General features: G+C 44.7%; 1 long non-coding RNA gene across 2 annotated transcripts in view; it reads left to right on the plus strand.

The window, feature by feature from the left end:
- LOC117210444 overlaps positions 1 to 19,544 on the plus strand; it is a 52,579-nt gene extending 33,035 nt beyond the window's left edge. For both annotated transcript variants that reach the window (XR_004488105.1, XR_004488104.1), the window contains exons 2-3: positions 12,673 to 13,705; positions 18,671 to 19,544. This is a non-coding gene — a long non-coding RNA (uncharacterized LOC117210444). The remainder of the gene's footprint in view (positions 1 to 12,672; positions 13,706 to 18,670) is intronic.
- The last annotated feature ends 3,773 nt before the right edge of the window (positions 19,545 to 23,317 follow it).

The raw sequence follows: 23,317 nt of genomic DNA on the forward strand, positions 1-23,317 counted from the left end.
AGAAGCAGCATTCATTCAGGAGACGTCGCGTCGGTTAGAAGAAGTAACTACCACCGCGCTCGGTCGAAGAACAGGATGGGGACGAAGGAGAAGAACAAGAACAAGAAGGAAGCCGATCGATTCTCGTAATACACTCCGGCATGGTTAGCTCCAGCGTCCTCCTCTTCTTCTGTATTTGTCGGACATGCATCAGTCTCGCATCTCGGCTTCGAGCGAGTTACGAATGAAGTTAATGTGGGGTCGTGCGAGTCAAGTGTGGGAAGCAGAGTACTCGGGATACAGCCGCGCTAGCTTCTGTTCGATCGACGGCCATCGATCCAGAAAAAAACGCGTACTCGCTGAAAAACTGACGCGTAATAAAACGATAGTCATCGCAACGCACGTGTAGAGGCGTTTCGTTGTTGTACACGAAACGGATCGTCCAAAGATCGCTTGCCGGTGATATTATCGGTGAAATACGAGCTTTGATGTTACCGAAGGTTACTCTGAACGGTGCAAATAACGATGCCGTGTACTTATTTTCATTTTCATTCGTTTCGAGCAAGAATAAAATATTTCATCGAACAGAGAACGCGTTCTCTTCCCTCGTTTACCGTTTACGCATAAAGTCATCGATTATTAAAGAATCGCGATATCGTTAAAATCGCATAGATCACTCGATGGTCTTCTCGTTTTCACAGCACGGTATATCCTTTTTGCGCTCGCATCCGCTCGCTGCATAATTCGCGCGGCATTTTTTCCCTCGATAAGAACGGTCGCACGCTCGATCGTGGATTTTCTCGCTGAAGAAGAAAATTGATTCGCGTCTCGATACGACCTCCTGTCCACGATTTCATTCATGACGGAAGGTTTTACCAATACGCCGAGCTACGCGCGAAATTCCTTTCGAAATCAACTTAATTCTACTTTTACCGAAACTTTCTCCATTTTTATCAAACCTTAAGTTACTACCTCGCTGTCTCTTGCTTAATTTTTTACTCCTTATACGTACTTAATGTTATCGTTGCTCGTTTTTCCATCTTACGGAGCAAAATAAAGAAAACAGAACTTTCGTTTTGTCGCTGGATCGCGTAATACGATTCGACCTTTCAATTATATTCCGTTATATCAATAAGAGAAACATTTTTAATAGTAGTCACCTATGTTTTTAATTACACAATTTATTTTACGAATTAACAGATCGAAAAATTTCATAGATTAAGTGTTGCAAAGCTAGAATTTTATAACTGCAAGATTTTCTCTTGCAATTTTCCTCCGAGTATCGTATGAGCAGCAATTGCGGCTGCAGTTGAAACCATCTGTGTTTTATCCGAAATTTCCAAGCTTCAAGTAATCTCCGTTCCATTCTCACGACTGATCGGATCAAACTTGTACGGCATCACGGTGATCCAGAAGCGTCTAATCTACGCGTATGTTTTCTTGTCACCTCGAAAGGATTGACTCGCGCAGCTCCAGTCATTGACTCTGCTTCCGGTTCGGTTCTCTGTTGCTCGCATTGTTATCTCTGACGATTCCCGTTCCTCGTTCCACTCTCTTCTTTCTAGTTTGCGGGCGGCTCTGTCTTTCTCCTTGGCTCGCGTGCTTCTCGCTCCGCTCTTCTATTCATCCTTTCGTCTCTATCTACACAGTTACACGATTCGTTCTCCCGCTTTATACGTGTGTGTGTATATATATATATATATATGTATATACGTGTATATACGTATACATATACATAGAGAGACATAGACCCGTTTTTCCTTCTCATTCCACACTCCAGGCTTTCCCTCATTCCTTTCCCTCTTGGTCCTTTCCCGCTTTTCTTTCTCTCAACATCTCGCGTCGCACTCTTTTCGTCGGTTCGCAGTTACGTCCGACTTCGTCTCGCCGATCGACGTTACGGCGAACCCTCTTTCCTTTTCTTTCTTTTTTGTTTCTTTTTTTTTCTCGTGAATCTCGGTTGCACACTGGGTCGTTCTGTTTCCAGAACCCCATGGCTGACGACGATGAGATAGAATAGAGATCCGAGTAGGAGGCCTCGGTTTCTCCTGTATACATCCGCGTACCTGGTGTGCGCCGATGAATGGGTGTATTTCAGGGGTTGCTGAATTAGTAACGCGATACCTGGCACCGCGATTTTCTCGCGCCTGCACCCTACCGATGACGGCCCGCTTCCCGCCACTTCCCTTATCCTAACCTCCATGCCATCCCAGCTCATCTCCCAACCCCTTTCCCTCCATTCTTTTCTCGTCGCGGACGGAATCATTTTATTCGAGATAGCCCGAGTTAACGTGGCATAACGTCGTAGGTTTTGGATGTTACGGTATTTCCTTTTGTTTTTCAAGAGCGGTGCATAATTTTTCAAGCAACTCAGCCAACCTCATGTCGCGGAGAATAAAAATATTTTTCAAGCCACCGTCGTGATTGTCAGCTCTACGCATTGTTCACACTGGATTATTATAACAGAGAAGAACTCGGCGACGACACTTGACGTACTCGTGGCTCGTTGCGAAGATTCGTTACGCTCGTTGCCGATATCGCGTTTTTACATTCGCGTGCAAACGTCGACCGAACTCTGTATTAAAAATTAAGTGGTACTCTAACCATTCGAGTATTATTATACCTTATTACAATATCTTACCTTATTTTTGTCTGCGAGCGATTATATACGATTATATAGGATTATACCTTGTGCCGTACAATTCCTGTTATACTGTATATTTCTGCAAATATCATATATCCCTGATAATTTATGTAACTGATATAAGATATCCTTCTTGTCACGCGACCATTATATCTACTTTTCCTTTCTTCAGCGTTCTATATATAACTTTGATATTACAATCAGCCTCGATTATACCAGCGAGTTATCGAGCATGTGTCTTTGATTCGAGTGCTTCTTATAGTTGCACATTTATGGTACAGTTCCGGCGTCGTATGATACCGAAGCTGCATTAAGATGCAACATCTTCTCAACGGCCATTTCCTTTCAACGTTTTTACTTTAACAATTTTACGAGCAACGATCGAAGCTTAGACTTTGTTCGTTTCATCTATTTAAGCCATTTGTTGGTATCGTGTCGGTACAAGTTTTAACAGTCGTGCGTAACGAACGTTTTACTTTATCGTTGTGTTTATCGCATCGACGACGCACAACGATTCACTTGATCTTCAAGTAAACAAATTCCACTACTACATTTATACTCGTATAGTCGAGGGCGTATAGGTGATGTATAGGGCGACATTCGCCGCGGACGAACCTCGGGTTGGCTAAATTTTGCGTTTCGATGATTTCGCAAACACGATGCGGAAACAACTTTATGCAGCCGCGCGTCGTATTTGGCATCGAAGGTCGTACAGCACATTGGCAACGAAACGCAGCATTGTAGCCAACTTGTGCTTCACGCTTGCCGCACACATAGTGTTCGCATTTCGATTTCTCCCCCTTGGACCGTTTGATAGCTCGCGATGACAGGTGCAGAACCCGAGATCCAAGGACTACTCGCTCGGCCGCTCGTCATCGTCGTTGCACCACCGGCGAAATCGCAGACGAGGCAGCGACGCTTACAATAGGCACGATAAAACACGGGACTACGTCTGTGTAATAACTTTCCAAAAAATTCACCAAACGTTCCTTGTTTCTCCTCGTTTCGTTTAATATTTCTACGTTTACAAAACAGTAAATACTTCAGAAGCAATATCCGCGGCAATTTGCTCTTTCACGGACTTCTCCGTTCGTCGCGAACGCTTCGTACTTTTTACATCCGAAATAATTCTTCCGGAGCACGCGAACGGATACAAAGCGTACCTACGCGATTCACGATTTCCAGAATCCTCCAAGTTATCAAGCACGCTCGAGGCGGCTCTCTCGCGGATGGCTGCCTGTAATAGCCTTTTTTTACTTAATATCCCCTGCCGAATAGCCTGGCCGCCTCGTGTTCCAGGTATACGCGAGTGTCGTGGGTAGAACAATGTGGTATTTTTTTGCGGAGGTTCCACGGGATGCGTATAACAGTGCATGAGGCCTAGCCTACGGTTTTATGGCCGCGTAATGGGCCCCTTAGCCTCTCTACCCGGGGCTTCGCACAGCAATACGAACCGAGGTCCCGATATCCTCGCTCACCTCTGCCGTTTTCTCCGTTTCTACACACGCGTCTTGTTGCACTCGCCAAAACTACGACCATCTCGAATCGCCGTTGTCGAGCGTCTGATTTTCGTTACGGTATCGGTATATCGATTTTATCTAACTCCCGTTTTACGCAATATCGTTAAACTTTCACCTGTTCACGAATCATACTTGCACCACATTAATCGAGAACGAAGTTTACATTGTTCTCGTTTTAATAGGTACGATGGTATCGTAACGTTTATTGCTTCAAAGGAATTTCAAGCTTCCTCTCGGCAATAGCACGATACGTTTACTTCGTTGGATCTCCTCTCTACACCCATATAAAATAAATCATGTACAAATACGATAGTCATACAGTTTTATAACGTGTACATATATAAAGTTAGACGAATTCGTGTCGTGCAAAAGAGTAAGTCAGCAGTCCCGCGTATAGCTACGAGTCTCGTACCGTATACCCGTAGAAGAGCCTGGCGAGAAAGCGCATGTTCGCTAGATCAGAGAAACGTTTCCTCGAATAATAAATTCGATCTTAAGAGCTCGAAGCATTCCGCGGTAATAGCAAGAACAGTAGGTTCGAAAGTTCGATCTTATTAGCCAGTTTCGACGAAAGAGCGCACGTGCGATCGTTTCGCGCGAATCAATCGCCGAGCGTCGATCATCGACTACGATTTCCGGTGACGCGATCGAGAACTTTGGCTATCATCGTCCGACGTCGCTCGATTCCGTTGCCGCGGTACTTTCCTAATAGAATAATAGAGAATGGTGTCCTCGGCGACCGATATTTCCGTCTGCTTATACGCATAATCGTAAGTGGATGGCAAAAGGAAGTCGGAGGTTAGTGGTTAAGCCTTGGTCGAAGATTAGCGTCGGCAAGACCGAAACTTTAAACGAGACCGTTTCTTAGCTTAAATCCTTTTAAATCCTCGATTTAAATGCGCTAATTGAAGACCGACCGAAACAGCGTGGATTCTTACCGTACCTACCATGATAATTTGACACAAGTAGGGACGAACGACGCAGGGAAAGGACATTCAGCGACTGTAGGTTCCGTTTATTCGGGTACGTTCTACGATCGTATTTATATTCGGACGTTTCCCGCTGAAAGTATAAATTTGTAATTTCCGAAATTAAAATACGACAACCGATATGCATATTTTCGTACGTCTTTAACACCATTAATGAATTAGTGTAGTATATTTCATTATATGTCTCTTACGTGTCACTTATCACTCATACTTAAAATTTCCATAATAGAAATAAAAATAAACAATTGGCTATTTCGTTATATTTGCTTACATTTCGTGAAATCGATCGAATCAATCGTACCGCTCGACCAATACTTATTTAGATACGATAAAAGATTCTTCCGTAATAATAGAGTCAGAAGGTTGGATTTCATATTTATCTCTGCATAACTTCGTTTAAAACCTTTTCCGCACTTTCGTAAACGTCGTTTCTCAGAGTATCCTATACTCTAAGATACTGGCTGTGCAAAAGTTTAATTAAGTAACTTAATGAGTATCCGAGAACGTAGAGCATCTTGGGAGAGACCAACGAATACAATAAACCGACCGTCCGAAATCCTGGTATTCGTCGCCTACTACAAGTTCCATGTTCCGAGTTTGAATGTGCCCCGATTAAACGAGAGACCATCGGTCGATGGTTCGATCTGCTTGTCCAGTCCAGATCCGAAGCAACCGGAACGCTTAGTCATGCTCGACGTTCCCAGGCGTGGAACGCTTCAAGCGGTGTGGCCGAGACTTCTATATAGATACATCGTATATATGTAGGTATATAAATATCCAGGTACCTACATACCCGCAAAGCTTCGTAGTCACGTAACAACTTATGTATGACCGCAAAGGACTACAAAGGAATTTATACGTCAAATTTGTGATTGACCGTTTCTCTTGTAATTTTAATAGCGCCGCGTGCAAACACACTTTTTAAATTCGATATCATTGCGACAGAAAAGTAGTGACCTATACTCAAAGCACGTGCAGTATGCTGCAGGTGCAAAATTTTACCGTAAATCAGGATGAAATGATTTTAATGGCAGTTTCCCTTTTTTTTTGTATCCGACAGCTCCCTCTCTCTTTTACTAGGTTTCGCTAATCTTGAAGCGAGGTGCGAAGTCTGTAATAATTTTACGCTGTTGGAGAATGAACGGTGCCGTAATAACGACATATCATCGACATTATTTCGATTTTATTACACGAAACATGCCTGACAAATATACGTTCCGAACCTCTCGCAAACCACTTGCGATTGCAATTAGGCTGCCAATTCGTTTTAAGGCAACGGCTCGCTTCGTTTTTCATGCTGCGATTCTCGGTTCAGTTACTTAACCGTAGCGTACTTACTAAGGTGCTGAGAACACATACGTAACGAGAAGCGTGTCGTTTTGATAGACCGGTCGCGTATTATCTCGAGACGAAATTAAGAAGATGGTAGAGGGAGGAGGCGAGGCTAACGGAGACGGAAATAGCTGAGACGTTCAGAGAACTGTCCGAGGGTTCGCGCGATAGCGGACGAGGCAGAAGAGAGGGAGGACGACCACAGCGACGTGCCGGAAGCGAGCAGGTGACTAGTAGTTCCGCTCCATCGAACGCTGTTCCGCGCCACGGCCACTCAAGATCGACTCCGTACTCCTCGGTTGCAGACCATCTTTGAATTCGCATCATCACACGCGACCGACTTTTCGACCATCTTTATACTCGTTGCTTCTCTTGCTTGTTCATCGCGTCACCGTTGACCCTTCGACGCATTCGTTTCCGCGACATCGACTTTTCCGCTAGTACGAAGTAGTAACTCGGTGGCACGACTATGGGATCTTCGACTACAGAGATTACACGCAACTTACGGTCGTGATTTTTCAGATTTTTAAGCGCTAAGGGAAAGGATTGCGATTGGAGAGCAGTTTAGGCGCATTGCGCGCTGTGGTTAAGTAACCTGTTGGGGAAACGATTAATTAATAAACATGAAAGGGATCAAAGATCAATGCGACCTGCTCAACGTGTTTCATGCCGTGTCGTCGACGATTTCTCTTCCACGATTTAACGAGGCGTAGTATCGAGGACCTTATCGTCGAATATGGAATATTTTCCAACGGAAAATGTTACTTTTACACGTACGATGTAATCGAGTTAAAAAAGAAGCGACCTCTGTTCCGTTACTTTGAACATCAAACACGATATTTTACAAATCAAGCGAGCTTCGATATACGCAAAAAGCTTTGCCTGTATCTTTAACAGCGAACGATTTACAACACTTTGAACGAGACACCTAGTAGAATAACGTTACATCGTGTAACGCACTTGCGGTAATATGCTCGATTCTTCTTTACGATGCACACGAACGAACCTGGTTTCATAGTATTAGGAAGATGTATATTTCAACAGATTTACCAAATGCACGACCCTAGACCCGGAATTAAACGTTTCTTTGAACGCGGTTTTTACAGCTTGTTACTCGAAAATTATTCGTTCGCTAAAAATTAGTAGCAACTCGGGGAAACGTAATCGATGTTGCAAAATTTCATATTTTCATTTTGTTCAATTCGTTCAGCAACACGGATTGTTTCCTTATTCGTTTCATACGGTTACATCGATCGTTATTAACATTGCATTGCTCGTGTAACTATAATCTCAGGTTCGAGGGAAATGACAATGTATAAATCTTACAGACGACTGTTCGACACACCGCATAGTTATATCATTATCTCTGTTCTCCTCTTTGAAGTAACTAAGTCGAAGAAACTATATTCCATTTAACTTACATCGTTTATACAGAAATCATACGTGCATTTTCGTTACTTTTCTTATCGAATTCGATGAATAAGTTGAAAGCGCTATTTTTCTTGCTGTCTATCATCGATCGTTCTCGATAATATTTGTCAAACCGTTATTAGCGATTTACGAATAGAACTTTCTCTTAGTTAATATTCGATTAAATGATCGCAATTTCTCTTCGTTTCGCTGACATATCGACTTATTCTAACATTGAAATAATCTGCCGCCGATGCTAGATTTACATTTTTAACATTCCGATATTTAAATATCGATATGTCACCGCGACATATCTAACGTGTCTAATTTCCTCGTAAAATGGTCTGTACCTTTACTCGGACGATTAAATTAAATCGCAATCGACGTTATCTATTTAGCAACTAGAGAATGATCGTTAAAAACACGGTTGAAAATGTGTATGTATGATGTTGATCGTAAAGAGTACCTTTACATAGAGAGAGAGAGAGAGAGAGAGAGAGAGAGAGAGAGAGGAAAAGCAAAGAACCGATAAATTGGTAAGAGTATATCGGTTCAGTTATTATCTGAAACGTAACGATACATACTATCAAGATATTCGATATATTATTTATACATAGGCGTTTCACGTTAAAAGGAACTTACGTTTTAAGCGTAGTGACATCGAGTTTAAAGTAAGAAACGATGCAAACTGGAAAAATACGTGGCTGCGAGATCGAAGCAAGTCGGTTCGTTCTGCCGATTCGACGAAAAGATTGGACATCGATGGAGCACACAGGTCCGTTAAACGATCGTGACGCGTCGTGAGGATTCCCACAGTCACCCCATGACCCGCGGTGCTGTCGCGTAGCTCGAGTGGATCGGCCGAGTCGCGCAATCGGGCCCTCCCCACTAACGTAGCTGGTCGGTCCGATAATTGGCCCGTTCGCTAATTTCCAAATGCCCCGTCGCGGATACGACAACTGGTAGGGCTGTAGAACGTCGACAACGACGAACGATAGGTAAGCGACGAAGACAGTGCCGAGAGAGCCGCTCACCCTACGTGGCATTACGTCGAATAGAGAAATCCGAGGGCACTGTAACCCGGCGTGTATATCGCAAACGAGTGATTTGCATCAAATTGATCCGTTAAGTCAACAAGACCAGTTATACGTTCGAGGTGTATTCCTCGTCTCGGTACCACGGATCCCGTCTCACAGCACGGCCCGAAGTTGACTCGTTGCGCAACTGGGGCTGACCCCCGATGGAACGATTTGCTCCGCAACCGATCCTTTCTACCACGAAACTGCGAAAGATGATTGATGTGGGAGCGGTCTACGGCGATCCATTTCGTTTCGTTTCGTTTCTTGTGCCGATTCGTCGGGGAGCGTGTCTCGTCCGGCCACGGACCCGAACGCTCCCGAACTGCCTAATGCCCAAGTCCCTGGATCGAGTCTCCGAGTCCGATGGATGAAATAATTCATCCATGGCCACGTTCCACGTCTTTCTTTCTTTCTTTGTTTTCGGTAAGCCCGACGATGTGGCAGCGTGTTTTGCATTCTAGTCTGGCAATATTTTTCCTCTCTCCCGCGTGCTTACTTTCTTCTTTGCGTACGATCAACGATATACACGAAACCACGTAGTAACGTAGCGGCTGATGTTTTATCGTTAATTTCGCACGAAATATCTCTATACGTGTTACTAAAAGGCTGAGTATCGGTGAAGTGTATATCAACCAAAGGGATGTTACGCCGCGCGAAGAAAAGCAATATCTCGTTGGTAAAAAACGAGCCGTATTAAAAGTCAGAAAACCGTTTCCTATATAGTAAACTTAAACGGCCGGGAAAATAGAGATTTACCGAAGATAGTTATTCGCTGGGATGTAGGCAACCGAGCAAGAGGTATCTGCCGTTTGGTTTATGGGTGAACGATTATGTATGTGGAATGAATAAATCACGAGTACCAGGTAACGCAGCTACCACGTTCGCGCATACCTCGTGCCTCCCGGAAAGAGGAGAGCATTCCTAGTCATTTTACCGGAGCATACGTATGGAAACATGCCCGATGGTCCGCTATGGAAGAGGAATTCCTCGCTTGTAGCACGTGTAACGAAGAATTCGTTCTGGCCTCGTTCGTGCCGCACGGTCAATCAAAAATCCCGATGGCAGGTCGTAAAATTCCGCTGTTCCTTTACTTCCTGCATCAATCATACGTGTACTCAAACCTTTACAGTCTGCCTTTTGTGTTCGGGCACACGGTTCACTTTCACGGATCAAGGAGAACCTGTCGATTCTTCGCCGAACGATCCATCGTATTGTCTCAATTGAGTTGATATTTTCGCGTTCTTCCACGAAGTTGGACGATCGCCAATCTCTAGAAAGCGTTTCCATGAGCGACTCCGTGAGTGTTACGCTGTACAGTTGCTTGACGTTCATTCTCAACGATAATTAACTTTGAAAATTTCCAATTACCTATTTATCTTGTCGCTTTCTTCCTTCGATCGCTTTCTTTTTGCTTCTCGTCCGACTTGCCTACGTTGGACGTTACTTTAAAAACGGACAATTCGTTTCCTTTGGCAATATCGAAATTCGGTATTTAGCAGTTAAAAATGCTGAACGAGACAAACGAGTACGTTGCAGCGGCGAAACATGGCAAAACGACAAATGTAAGACAACGATAAAAGAACAACGAATATTCGGATAATCAATGTTCTCTAGCCGCGATGATTCATCGCCGTAGTTCGCTTCTTACGTATCGATGCTTAGTTTCGATCTCGCGAGCACATACCAAACGTTATCGAGCCCAAAGTGGAGCAAACATCGTGGATTGCCGACCCAGAAGCCCGCCGTATCTTTGTATCCGTGGCATCGAAAACTTTCGTAACATGCCCGAACATCTACGTTCTTACGTGAGAAGTTTTACGAATGGCAACGCTAAACGAACAACCACCGATCTATGCTTTTCTATATCAAACTTTATGAAGCGAACGCAGCCATAGAAATCTTATCACGTTTTGTTTGTCGCGTTGTTCTCCAACGATGAATAAATCATAAGGTATTCGCATCTTATCAAATTTATAAGTATCGAAACCTTGCGTATTGATTTCAGTGAAATATCTTATTCTTGGATATCAACAATGAAATGTAAATTATCCAATCTATAATCTTATTTCCTAAAACAGCCTATTTTGCAATTAGTTTGCAACCTACCGACTAAAACGACGCGCTATCAAATAGAAATATTTCTATATCCGTGTCATTAGTATAGTGACCGAATGATTAAGCTGCGGATTTTTATTCACTTATGGGGAAACAGGTACAGCGTTTTTTTCTAATATTACGCGCGTAAAACAATTTTCCATCCAAGCTCTATTGCTTCTCTTTCTTTGTGTCTTCAAAGATACGAATTTACATAAAAATCCGTAGCCAGATGATTATCGTTTGTGGAATACTCGAATCTATTAAACTTTCATACGTGTTTTTAACTAAACGACAAATAAAGAGGCTATTGCTTTCCGAAGGATGGACGACATTTGACGACGTGGTTTTACGTAAAGAATGGACTTTAAAAAATTTGATATATATCAAACACTAAAACTCTCCTTTAAATAAACGATGACGCGCGCGTGTGTGTATATAAGTTTGCACTCGCGAAGAAAGGAGCATGCTTTTACGTGGCAGTTTAAAGAGGAGAAATCAAGACTGAATAGAGTTTGGTATGTATTTGAATGAAACCGTGTGTCTTTAACGACACGGAGTTCACCGAGTAAAGTCTCCTAGACTTCCCCTTGTAACAGAAGTAGGTATACCGCGCGCAGTCTATGTCACAGTAGCCAGTTTCTAACGATAAGAATATTTTCTTTATACATATTTCTTTCGTAATCATTTTATTACGGCCATAAATTTCTGGCTCGAACGCTGCAAGACGCGAACTTTATAGCCGTTGATGCTATAGCGTTACATCATCCAACTTTCACATACGTTTATCGAGAATCTATTCATCTTGAAATCGCAATAACAACGAAGTTACATTCGTCCAAAAATTATTCCTCGGTTCCGTGTTTACGAAGAATTATCGAGAACCGAGCGGGAACATCGAGATAACCTGAACATTATCATTTTCGAAGCAAGATATTATTGGAAGTTTAACTTTAAAGGAACGAAACATCGGAGATTACCAGGGACCAAAACAAAGCTGTGTTTAACGATATGCGTTTAACAACGTTACGCGGCAAACCTGCAGCCTTTCAGTTGTAGAAAAAATATGTGGCGTCTTTTGTGGACCCAATCTCAAAAGTATCAATTTGGAACGGGAAATAGCAAGAGGGTGGAACATTTTGCAATTTGGAAGAAACAAACGCTGCTGTTGCAAATTCCAGAACACGAAGGTGTTAGGAGTATACCATGTTGGAATTTCGTGTCTTACATTACACCTACTACTTACCGTTGGTAAAGTTGAAGTTAATTTCATATCAAACATCGAATTATGTATCCAAGTTGCGTTACGAAAGAAAACTCTTACGGAAGAAATTATTCCAATTATAAATACAATTTATCAATGAAATTCAGTAACTTCATAGCATAAGGATAGCATAAGGACTGCGTTAAAATTGAAATGAAAATCATGGATTGTATTTCATATAAGTTTGGTTTGTCTTCGAAACAATGCAACGACAAATATACCGATAATTTCTGTTGCGTTCAAATCTTAATGTACACGTGTCTATTCGTTATTCTAAATCTTCGTTAATTTCCGTAAAGTAAAATACCATTAAACGACCGTTATTACAAAATAAACAAAAGCAACTTGGTTTCAATTTCAGCAGAGTCACGGCGTACAACGAAGGGACGAATCGATAAGACAGCAGCGTGCAAACCACGTCCGGAACTGGTCACATCAAGTTGAACGCTCTACTGTCCATAATTCGCCGCAATTCAGCGTGAGAGGAACTCGCGGTAGGACCAAGCACCTAAATGAAGCCGTGTGCTTCTAACGACATGCACTCCGACGAGGAAGGAAAGACGAGATTCTGTTGGTAAAAGGGATGCACCACGTACCGTCTGCGTTGCACTGCCACCGACCTCGAGAATATTTACTAATTCCCGTTGCGTAGCGAGATAACGTTGGAAGGAGAGCGGAGGAGAAGAAGAGTCGGTTGTCGTAGGACGTCGAGCGGACTAGGAAAGAGATGGCCAACGGTAGGTCCAGAAAACGGCAGAAGCGGAAGAAAAAGGCAAGGAAACGGAGGAAGACGAGAAAGAGGCAGGACAATGGTGTAGAGATAGCGCACGGGAAAGAAGGAGAAAGGCAGTGGTGTACGCAAAACGAGAAAGAATCGCGGTAAGACATCTGTAGAGAGAAAGAGCGGACAGAGGAAAACACGGGAAAGAGAAACGAGATAGAACGATTTTCCCTCTACTCCGGAGAGGCAACGACTACCAATTCCCTTATACCCACCAGCCACCAACCCACCACCCTCGAAAAGAGTATTTAAAGTGACGTCACGCGGTGCGGGGCGGGGGAGGTGAGGAAGAAGAGGAAGAAGAGGAAGAAGAGGAGGAGGAGGAGGAGGAGGAGGAAGAAGAAGAAGAGGCGGAGGAGAGTCGAGGGGGAAGGGGTTGTTCGGGCAACAGGAAAGAGAGAAAGAGTAAACTGGCGAAAGAGAAAGGGGGAGGACAGGGAGATGCTTTAAGACGCTCAATATAAATACTAGAGGGGGTTGAGAAAAAGGGTTGCTTCCCTTCGGGCCGACGACGCCGGCCGAAGCGTGTACGCTCAAGAAGAGCGTGAAAGAAAGACAGCGGAGCAAGGACCATCCAACAGAGAGGGACGGTGTACATCGTGGAAGAAGAAAGGTAAGAAGGATGGAAAGCCTCGCAGGATAGGTGGTGGATTGGCGGGCGGGGGTGGGGGCGGGGGGGGTGTGTTAAGGGTGTACCGCGGGGATGGCAACGGAGTCGGAGGGCTGCCAGAGAGAGGTAGAACCGGAGGAAGGTAGGAAGGAGGATGGGTGGGTGGTTGGTTGGGCTGAAGGGGTGGGGAGCACAGGGCCTACGGGGCTGGAAAACTCACCCCTTTTCTTGCTTACCCTCGCTCGCTGTTTAATTGCATCTTACTTTCGAATTTTCCGCGTGGAGCTATCGATCGAGACACGCGAAAGGGGGTTCGTTTGCGTCTTATCTCCGACAGCCCTCGTCGTCTACTCTTCTCGGCCTCTATCTCTTTCGCCCTTTTTCTCCCTATTTCCCTCGTGCGCCAGACCCGTTCCTTTGCTAGTCTTCGCCCACCTCATCCAACTTACCCACATCAACCCCTATTCCTAGAAAGCGTGGGGTGTACTCGTCTTACCGTAGTCGGTCCACCCACCCTTCGCGGACTATTTAAAACTGCACGTAGCCGCTACGTAAGCCAATGAGCTACCCAACGTGCCACAGCCGATTTTTACTTTTCGGCTTTACTTAGGCAAGCCTGCTCGACCCGGTGTTAGCCGCCACTCCCACGTATCGTATGCAAATCTAACTCGATCCGCTTCCACCACGAGTCGGTCATATTGCCGTCATAAGGAGCGTCGCTAATGCGTTCTAATTCATAGCCGAGTGGTGTACGATCGTCGTCCTTCGAACGATAGGAATCGCGCGAACGATCGAACGCGTTCGTCTTGGACGAAGCTGATAAAATCTATATCGGACACGGTATCGGTCGTTAAGGAAAACGGACTACGACCTCACTTCCGATCCGGAAATACAGTATCAGATTTTAGCAAAATTTGATAATCGAAATTAAAAATTTCGATTACCGAGCTCGATAACTTGTGTTTAAATAGCGACATTTTGACACAGCGTATATTTTAAGATCGTTATTACGGCTAATATTATATTTTTACTTTTTCGATCTATCGTGCGAAATTATTAGTAATACCGTAACTGCTTTTCTTCCCCTTGTAGGACGACCGATGATCGTGGGACGTTTCGACGATGAAAGACGAACGGGAGCCCGTTCGATTGATGTGCCCGCGACGCGAATCGAAACGTGCTAAGAAAAAAGAAAAAGAGAACAAGAGGAAAAGAGGAAAAGAGAAACACTTGGCACAGGGACACGATGTTCGCGTCCCAAGATCGGTAAGAAGGAAACAGAGCGTGGCGTAACGGAGAGGCGCCCAATGTTATTTTCGCCCCTTAGATTTTTAATCAATCCGTCACTGGTAGGGTAGAGAGACGGGGTGGTTTCTTCCTTAGTTCCCTTCCTCGCTTCGTATTTAAAACCTCGGGGCTGATGAACGCTTCTCATGCCAAGCAGCCTGCCTCCTCTCTAGTCCTCCTACCGGTTCTCCTCCGCCCCCGCCGATTCCACCCCTTGCCCTCTTCTCCGCGGCGCCTCTTCAACTCCCGGTGAAACTCACGCACGCATACGTAGATACCGGCACACGTACACGCGTGCACGTGAGCTCGTTCACCCTTCGCGTTTCTTCGAACGCGGCACGGAGGGGCGAAAGCGGGCCGAGGTTAGGGGTGACAAAAGTAGCGAGTTATTTCATGAGTGTGCGACGCATCACGTGCAGGTTTGTTCTCTCTGCCATTACCTTTCCTTGCAATCGCAATATTGAGCCGAGTAGAACGGTCGTTACGAACACTTACGCCAGCTTACACGCGAGTATTGCGTTAAAACGTCGGATAGAAAATGCGTCAGGCTTTCGTGCCGTCTTTATTTCATCGACACGATTCGATTTCGTCGACGCGTGTATTTCGCGAAACGTAAAAGCGACCGGTCTCGGATAACGTTAGGACTTTTCATAGTACGGGCGCGAAACGCTCTCCTGAATTTGGACGGCAAACTCAGCCGTCGAGTGGCTCTCTACGTACATACGTTGCCATTCTTCTTTCGGCCAACAATAGACAGCATTTAGCAAATGACTTTGACGCGTGAAACGTGTAACGAGCGTGCGTTCGACAAACGGCTGTTTCAACGGTATCGTTTGTAATTCTTCCGTACACTCGTATTAGAGAAACGCCATATATTCGTTTCGAGCTACTTTTTACTGTGCTTGCGGTACACGTGGAAATTTGTTAGATATAAGCGTTTAACCGTAAGAGTTGCCGCGAATCAAGTAGATACGTTAAACGAAAGAATTATAAATAGGCAATATAAATAACGAAACGTTTAAGGAAATTACAAAATTACACGGACTCGTTGAAGCGCTCTTAAAATCCCTCGGAACGTTACAACCGAGGATGTTGGAAAACGCAACATTTTGTTACGCGAGATAATTGAGATTTTGTTCCATCTACTTTATACGTGGAACAGAAATACCTCTTAGGTAACCTTCTCGCCGTAGCTCGTAACGAGTCTTACCTGTCCTCCGCACGCATTCGGATCGTCCACGTAACATATTTCCGCGAAGTAAATCTCGGAATATACTCGACCGACGACCACGTGTAATAATCGTACGCGGCACTTGGTCGATGGAAATCCGCCGAATTATCGAGGTAGCTGGCTAAGAGGACCAGGGGTGTAAGAAGAGATTAAAGCACGGCCCGGATTTTTTAATTCGTACATGTGCGAAGAACGAACGCACGCGAACGTTTCCTCGCGTGCCTGGCTCGACGCCTCGCGTGTAATTTCACCCCCGGTGTGGACTCCGCACTGGCAGCCCTACGGGCTTACGTGCTAACCATTACACATTTAACGTATGCGTACACCATTAACCTTCTCGACCTCCTCCTCGACTTCGATTTCACTGCTCGACTCGTTTAACCGGCCAGATTTCGTTACACTTACAAACGTACAAGCTCGCATCACCGATCTGCGATCTGCCGAGAATAATTCGATAGAGACGTTCGTGTTTCACGGAACCGTTTCTTTTCTTTCCTTCTTTCTTCCTTTCTCTCTTCCCTTTTTCTCCTTTCACGTCCGGACAGTAGAACATAATTATTAAAATACCGAGAATTATGTTGGAATACAACGATATTAATCGCATACAGATGAGATGATTGATCGAACGGATTCTTCCCTTCGTTGTCCAGCCATATCCCCACTAGCGTGAGTTCGTGAGATGTACCGTGGCGGCTGGCGCGTGCACGCTCTTCCGAGAATTCGACGGAAGAAGCTTAAGGATACGGATGGAACATTGGGCACGGCATAGCGCTTTGTATCGAGAAGCAGCTGGAAGGTTCCGTGGCACGTGACGTCACACAGACATCTACTCAGGTCACACTCTTTACTGCATAGAAAATGGGCTTCAAAACCTTTTCAAGAGCCATGGGTTAGTAAGTCGGTTAGTCTGAGAATAACTAGCCAACTGTGAACATTCCATAACGCTCATTTATATTTCCTGTAATTTTTGTTTAATAAATATCACATAATATTATTTCAACACAAACATCGTGTCTTCCACAGATTATTAATCTTAATTTCGAGATGAAATTCTAACAAATTAATTAATACCCGCAGATAACATTCCTTCTTATCGACGCGAAATTGATTCGCAGGACACGAGAGTCGTTATTTCCTTACACGCCGGTCGTCTTTCATCGTCCGTCATCGACATCCACGTAATTTACGTTTATGTAAATCGCATTTTTCATTTTCACGCGCTTATGAAATACCTTAGTTCGATTGTTAATCGCGCTCCAGTATTATCGTACGCTATGAAATGGCGAATGTTACGTTAATTATTGTTACGCGAATTAATTGTTACATATATCTCGTACGATGAAGGATATTATTCTATATTAAGTTCTGTGTTACACTCTGTAGCGCCAAAAGCTTGTATGCGTGAAAGAACCGATAAAATCGTTCCATGCTATTCATCTTGTTCTCTTCGGATAATCATATTACATCTCGACATTACGTATATTTCAATGCTACGTATCGTTAAATTCTACGCCGAACACCAAAGGCAAAGCGAATACGAGTTACTGCTTTCGGTTGTGCGTGAATTTCGATTCGTTCGCTTCGAAGAACGTTCGATCGGCTCGTTACAGACGAAGAACAAAAACGCTGGACGATAAAACTCGCAGCGCAGCGGAAGAGGCGACGAAGGCTACAAAGTGTTACGGGAAACGATGAAAAACGATCGTTCACGTGCAAAATAGTAAAAAGGCATTTCCGGAATAGGACGAATGTCGAAGCACTCTTGGTAATGCCAATGGATTTAGTGGACGTGGGATTCCAGGATTGCCTTGACACAAACAACGAAACTGCGAAAGAGATGTGAATTGCTGATGCATGACACAGACCGCAGTCCACATCCGGCATCATCGACCGTCTCCTGCAAATTCAGATCGTCTGCCTTCCCATCATCCGTCCATTATTATCATCCGTACAGTTTTCAAACGACGTTTCGGTCAAGATGTTTCGATTTCCCGGCTATAACGTAACTGCGCCATCGTTTCAGTCCCAGTTTCTTTATCGCGATATTCTTTAATTGTATCGATTTGTCATGAAATATCGAAAGTGTTCGAAGCAGTTAATAAGATCAAAATTCACGCGTATGTGCTACGCGTTCATTGCGAAAGAAGGACTGACACAGCATTAATTATAAAAAGGTTCTAAATTTCGTGACATACAATTTACATTTACGGATACAACGATAGTGAAGTAGCAGTGCTTCTGGTCGTTGGTTCGCCGTTAATCTCTTATCGTAAATCCATCAAAATACTAGAGTCTAGAGTAGGTAGATGAAAAACCCGAGACTAACGAATATCGGTAAGTGACACAAGATGACGTAGCTTCGGTGTCAACGTAACGGGGATACAACCTATCAATTTCTACGAGAGATTATACGCGAAGAATAGAAATTAACAGAGTGAATTAATTTTCAGCGTTTAGCTGGGCGGAGAAAATAGCGAGAAGCATCGACGAGGGAAAAAAGCGGTGCCCCGTGCGATATTTTCGGTGGAAGTGTACGCATAGTAGCGGAGGTGGAGAAGGACGAGGAGGATGAAGAGAGAAGGAGGAGAGGCAAAAAAATTCATGTCATACTCGAGTGGTTTACTCGAGCCGAATGCTCGGCGAATTTTACTGCGCTCTACTGGGCTCTACTGGGCTCTGCCGGGCTCCGCTTCGCTAGAACAAGGAAGGTCTTGGTTAAATCCAAAAGCGACTAGCACGCTTCTACTGGCCGCACCAAAGCGAGCGTATTGCGGCACCAACAGTCAGAAACGCCGCTCTACCAGACTGCACAGATCGCTGCATTAATGCCATTCTTCCCAGCCTCGTTCACATTTTTCCTTGCTTCCTTTCTTTCTCCTGTTTTCGTTTTGTTTCCCGTCTCCCTTCCTTTTTCCCTCATCCCCGTGCCCGTGTTCTCCTTATTTTTTCCCTCGCGAATCGAACTAACCGTAATACAAAAAATTACACGTAAATATCGCCCGCCGGGACGATAACGAAAGCGCGACGCGACGCTGTGCTCGACTAATGAAAAGATCAGAAGCAGTCGTCGCTGTCGACATTCTGCACGATCGCCTTGATTTTCAGGATTATGGATGAGGCATGCTGTTCATTGACTAAACGATCGTCTTTGTGCTCGTCTCATCGTCGTTTCATTGGACGACGCGATTCGATTTCTAGAAACAACCTATCGCCTGTAAAAATCTTGTTATCAAGGTAATCGGTAGCAAAGGCGAACGATATAGCGCTAACGAGTCAACGATTTGATTACAGTGGCATAAATACATTTGTTTCCGAGAAAAATAAACGATATCTTGTTCGAACAACGTTGTAATACACCTCCTCATTGTACGTCGCATTCGCTACGTTTCTTGTTCTTATTCGTATATAACATATATATATATATACATTTGCATACATATATTTCATTCTTAACATAGCCTGGTCAGCGTCCGGCAGATTTTCATCGGTGGAACGTATCGGTCGATAGTAGCGAGCGTGGCGCAGAAAATTAGGCGAAACAAGCCTGTTGTAAGTCCTGTCGAAGATTTTGATAATACCGATGGCGGTTTGGTGAATTCGGAAGCGTCGACCTGGCTGCGAAGCGAGGCTTTCCGGCTGATCACCCGGTATGGACACACTTGCGCGCATCTAACACACGGTTCAAGAACCACGGCGAGATCGAGTCCGTATGAGAGTACACCACGATACATTCGGGGATGGAAGAGGGTGAAACGAGGAACGAGCAGATAGAAGCAGATACCGATAGAGGGATAAAGAGGGAGCCGGAGAAACGGAGAAACGGAGAAGGAGAAAGGGGTCTGCGCGATGGGATGGATGCTACACAGTACGCGGACGGTCTTAGCGGTATCTTGGCTGCCTCGCTGTCCTGGGGGCGAGCGGCTAAATACCTCAGGATTGTTACTATTGCCACCCCTTTGCACCCTCTCCTCCTTCGCCCAACGGGCCACCCACCTCACCCCTTTTGATACGATGGAATGGGTTAATGCTATTGATTCACGTGCACAAGGTGCTTGGGTAGAAGCGGCACCGACGGCCGCCACTGTTTGACAGTAACGGATCTCCCCTTGTCGCTCTCTCTTCCTCTCTGCTTCTCCGCTTCTCCGCTTCTCCGTCGTCGACCATCTTTCGTCTCTTGCGTTCTACGTCCTACGAGATACCTAGACGAACGCGACCATCCAGCTGCTTGTACCTTCCGTTGCTGTCTCTCACGGAGTTTGAAAAGTCCGGCTAAGATGGCACGTTTAAGCGTCCGATCGAACGCTTTGGAATGGGAACCGGCCGACACTTTGACTTTTACGTCGGACCTCGTTGCAAAAACTTTCGACTTACCTCTTTCTCGCTGGCCGATAACGTATCGATTAAAACGAGAGATCGAGGTGAATCGCGTGGCCGAATCCTGCCTACCTTTAATCAATCCGGAGCACGACGCACGATAATTCGCGATTACGACGTTTCGTAGAATTTCATTTTCTCGTGTATATAGTACTCGTATCGTCGTTGTTAACGTTTAAACAGCTAAGTGTCAATTGCGAATAATTTAACACTAAATTATTATTTCTAGCTATTAAAAAGTATTTTAGAGTTTGTCATAGCGCACGAATTTACGAATTTACGAATTTACCAATAAACAACGTTTAAATCGTTAATCAAAGTTTCAAAATCTGGTTTCAAAGTCAAAGAGACCTGATATATTTTATAAAACTTTCAGAGACCGTTAACCTCTCGTAGTTTTCTGTGTCGCAGCGTCGAGTCTTGTCGAAATGGATTAACATTCGTCGCATGATACAAAATCGTACAAATATTCCCGTACAGCGACCTACCTACCTTCGCCATCGTGAACGCAGATAGTTTATATTATTGATCTTTATGCGCATGATATTTGAACATAAACGGCGATGACGTCTCTAGTATTCCAACCAATGAATCGCCCTCTCTTGGATACACGCTAGATGTACATGGAAATTAGTCGAATTTCCAAATAGAAGTGAGAAAAACGAAGATTTAACCGATCGAGACAAATGTATAGTTTCGTTTAAGCTTAGTCGGAACACTCGGAAGGCCCGGTAGGATATCTGCTTAATAAAGTACCATCGATACGCGTAAGAGGGACAGCTACGCTAATGCCATGAACGACGCATTAAATGCGTGATGCGAATATCGGCCGTTCAACCCCTCGCAGTCGTCAGCCCATTTTCGTACTTTTGAATCGGAGCCTTCTCCTCCACCGAGCGATATCTACTTTCCATTTGTCTATGGACGGTTATTTCCAAATTATACTTTTATCGATCTTCAACGTGTCAAATAACTGTCCCCGTTAATAATTCAGCCAAATCAGATAACACGTGTATTCTTAGAACGATAGATTTCTTTCTAACCTGTCACGATACACGTCCCAAATTTGGCATATTTCAATAGAAAGAGTAATAATTCATCGACTATAAAATATTCCCGGAAGAAATTAATTATTCGAAGATAGGACAGACGTAAGAATATAAACGTATTACCGGAGATGATCGTGGTTCGATGTTCATCGTAAAGAAAAAATTGCGACACGACTTGTGTAATTCGATTTTCTTTTGAATAATCTTTCCGGAAGTTGTTCCTTTAATACATGCCTTACGTAGAAACTACGAACGTTGCGTCTGTGGAGTAAGAAAACTGCAGTTTCGCAAGTTCGTGTTATTGGGCACGATATATCAAAGATAATAAAGCTGGAACGAAACCATCGTGCTTTCTTAAATCATCATTGGAGCACGCGATAATATACATGCGAGCTAGCTGCTCTTTCGTAATCGTATCGTCTCCACTCTGCAAATATATCTCGCAAACGGGAGGAACGGTACCTTTCGGAACGATGGTCATTCACGATCGTTTCTTTTTTTTCTTTTTCTTTTTTTTTTTTCGTTAACGGTCAACACGTACATCTCCGTGAAGAAGCAGTTGCTGCAATCAGCAGCTAGTACAGCGATTGCCGGCGTGACTCGACCGATGGAAGCGCGTTGCGTCCAATTACGATAATGAGACACGGTCGTCGTAAAGAATGAAACGGATCGTCTGGACGGCTGGATGAACAATGTAACGGCGCACCGCGTTCGCTACGATACCCAAATACGTATAGAAACTGAAACGAAGCGGCGAAAGACACCGAAGGAAGGGAAATTTATCGTCGTGAAAAATTCAGTTGATCGGAGGAAACGAACCAGGGAAGAGGTTCGACGTTCTTACACGACTATGTTACGCGTTACGCGCGTTGCCACCGACAAATGCGATAAGAAGCGAAGGAGGCAAACGGCGGATTATCCGCGAACGGACGAACAGACGAACGGACGAACGGACGAACGGACGGACGAGTAAAGAGGCGAGACACGGTGCGCTCGTACACGTACGTAAACGGATGCGCGTAACAGTGGTTGGATATGTTACGTACGGTAGACCGTGGACGAGGACGCTATTTCGGGGGCGAAAAGTTGCATGGGAAGAAAAACGAGCTGGCGGCAGAGAGAGGTACGGGGAGGCTGAAGTAAGAGGAACAGAGAAGGAGAGAAGGTGGAGGGCAGGGAGAAAGTCTTAGCCGGGGGCGTACATTATCGTGACGTGTAATACAATATGCAGATAGATATTTGCAACTCGCACACAGAGTTCCCGCAGGCAGCAGCGGCGCGCTCCGGCGCTGCCCCATGCTGCTCTCGGAAGTGCGATTGGAGGGAAGGAAGATGCCTCTGCTGCTCTCTGTTCGATCAACGATACCACCCTCCTCCTTGCGCTTTCTGCGGCCGGACACGAAGAGCGGCTCGAGCTGGAAGGAGAGGACGTCTAAGGACGAGAGAAAGAAAGGGACGGTAAGGTGGGGATCGGAGGGGGTAAGAAACTGTGAAATATCGATTAAGTTTGCCAGTAAGACAAGGAACGTCCGCGAGGCGAACCTGCAAGGTGGGAGGGACGATTCGAAGGTGGCGGCGGTGGGTGGTCAGGAAGAGGGGAAGGTGATATGAGCATTGTATCGGGGAATTAACGGTACTCCCTCCGCTCTCTTACCCGAACCACCACCTCCTCCT

Source organism: Bombus bifarius, unplaced genomic scaffold, assembly GCF_011952205.1.
Source record: "Bombus bifarius isolate JDL3187 unplaced genomic scaffold, Bbif_JDL3187 scf7180000008203, whole genome shotgun sequence".
In the NCBI taxonomy this organism is placed as follows: Eukaryota; Metazoa; Arthropoda; class Insecta; order Hymenoptera; family Apidae; genus Bombus; species Bombus bifarius.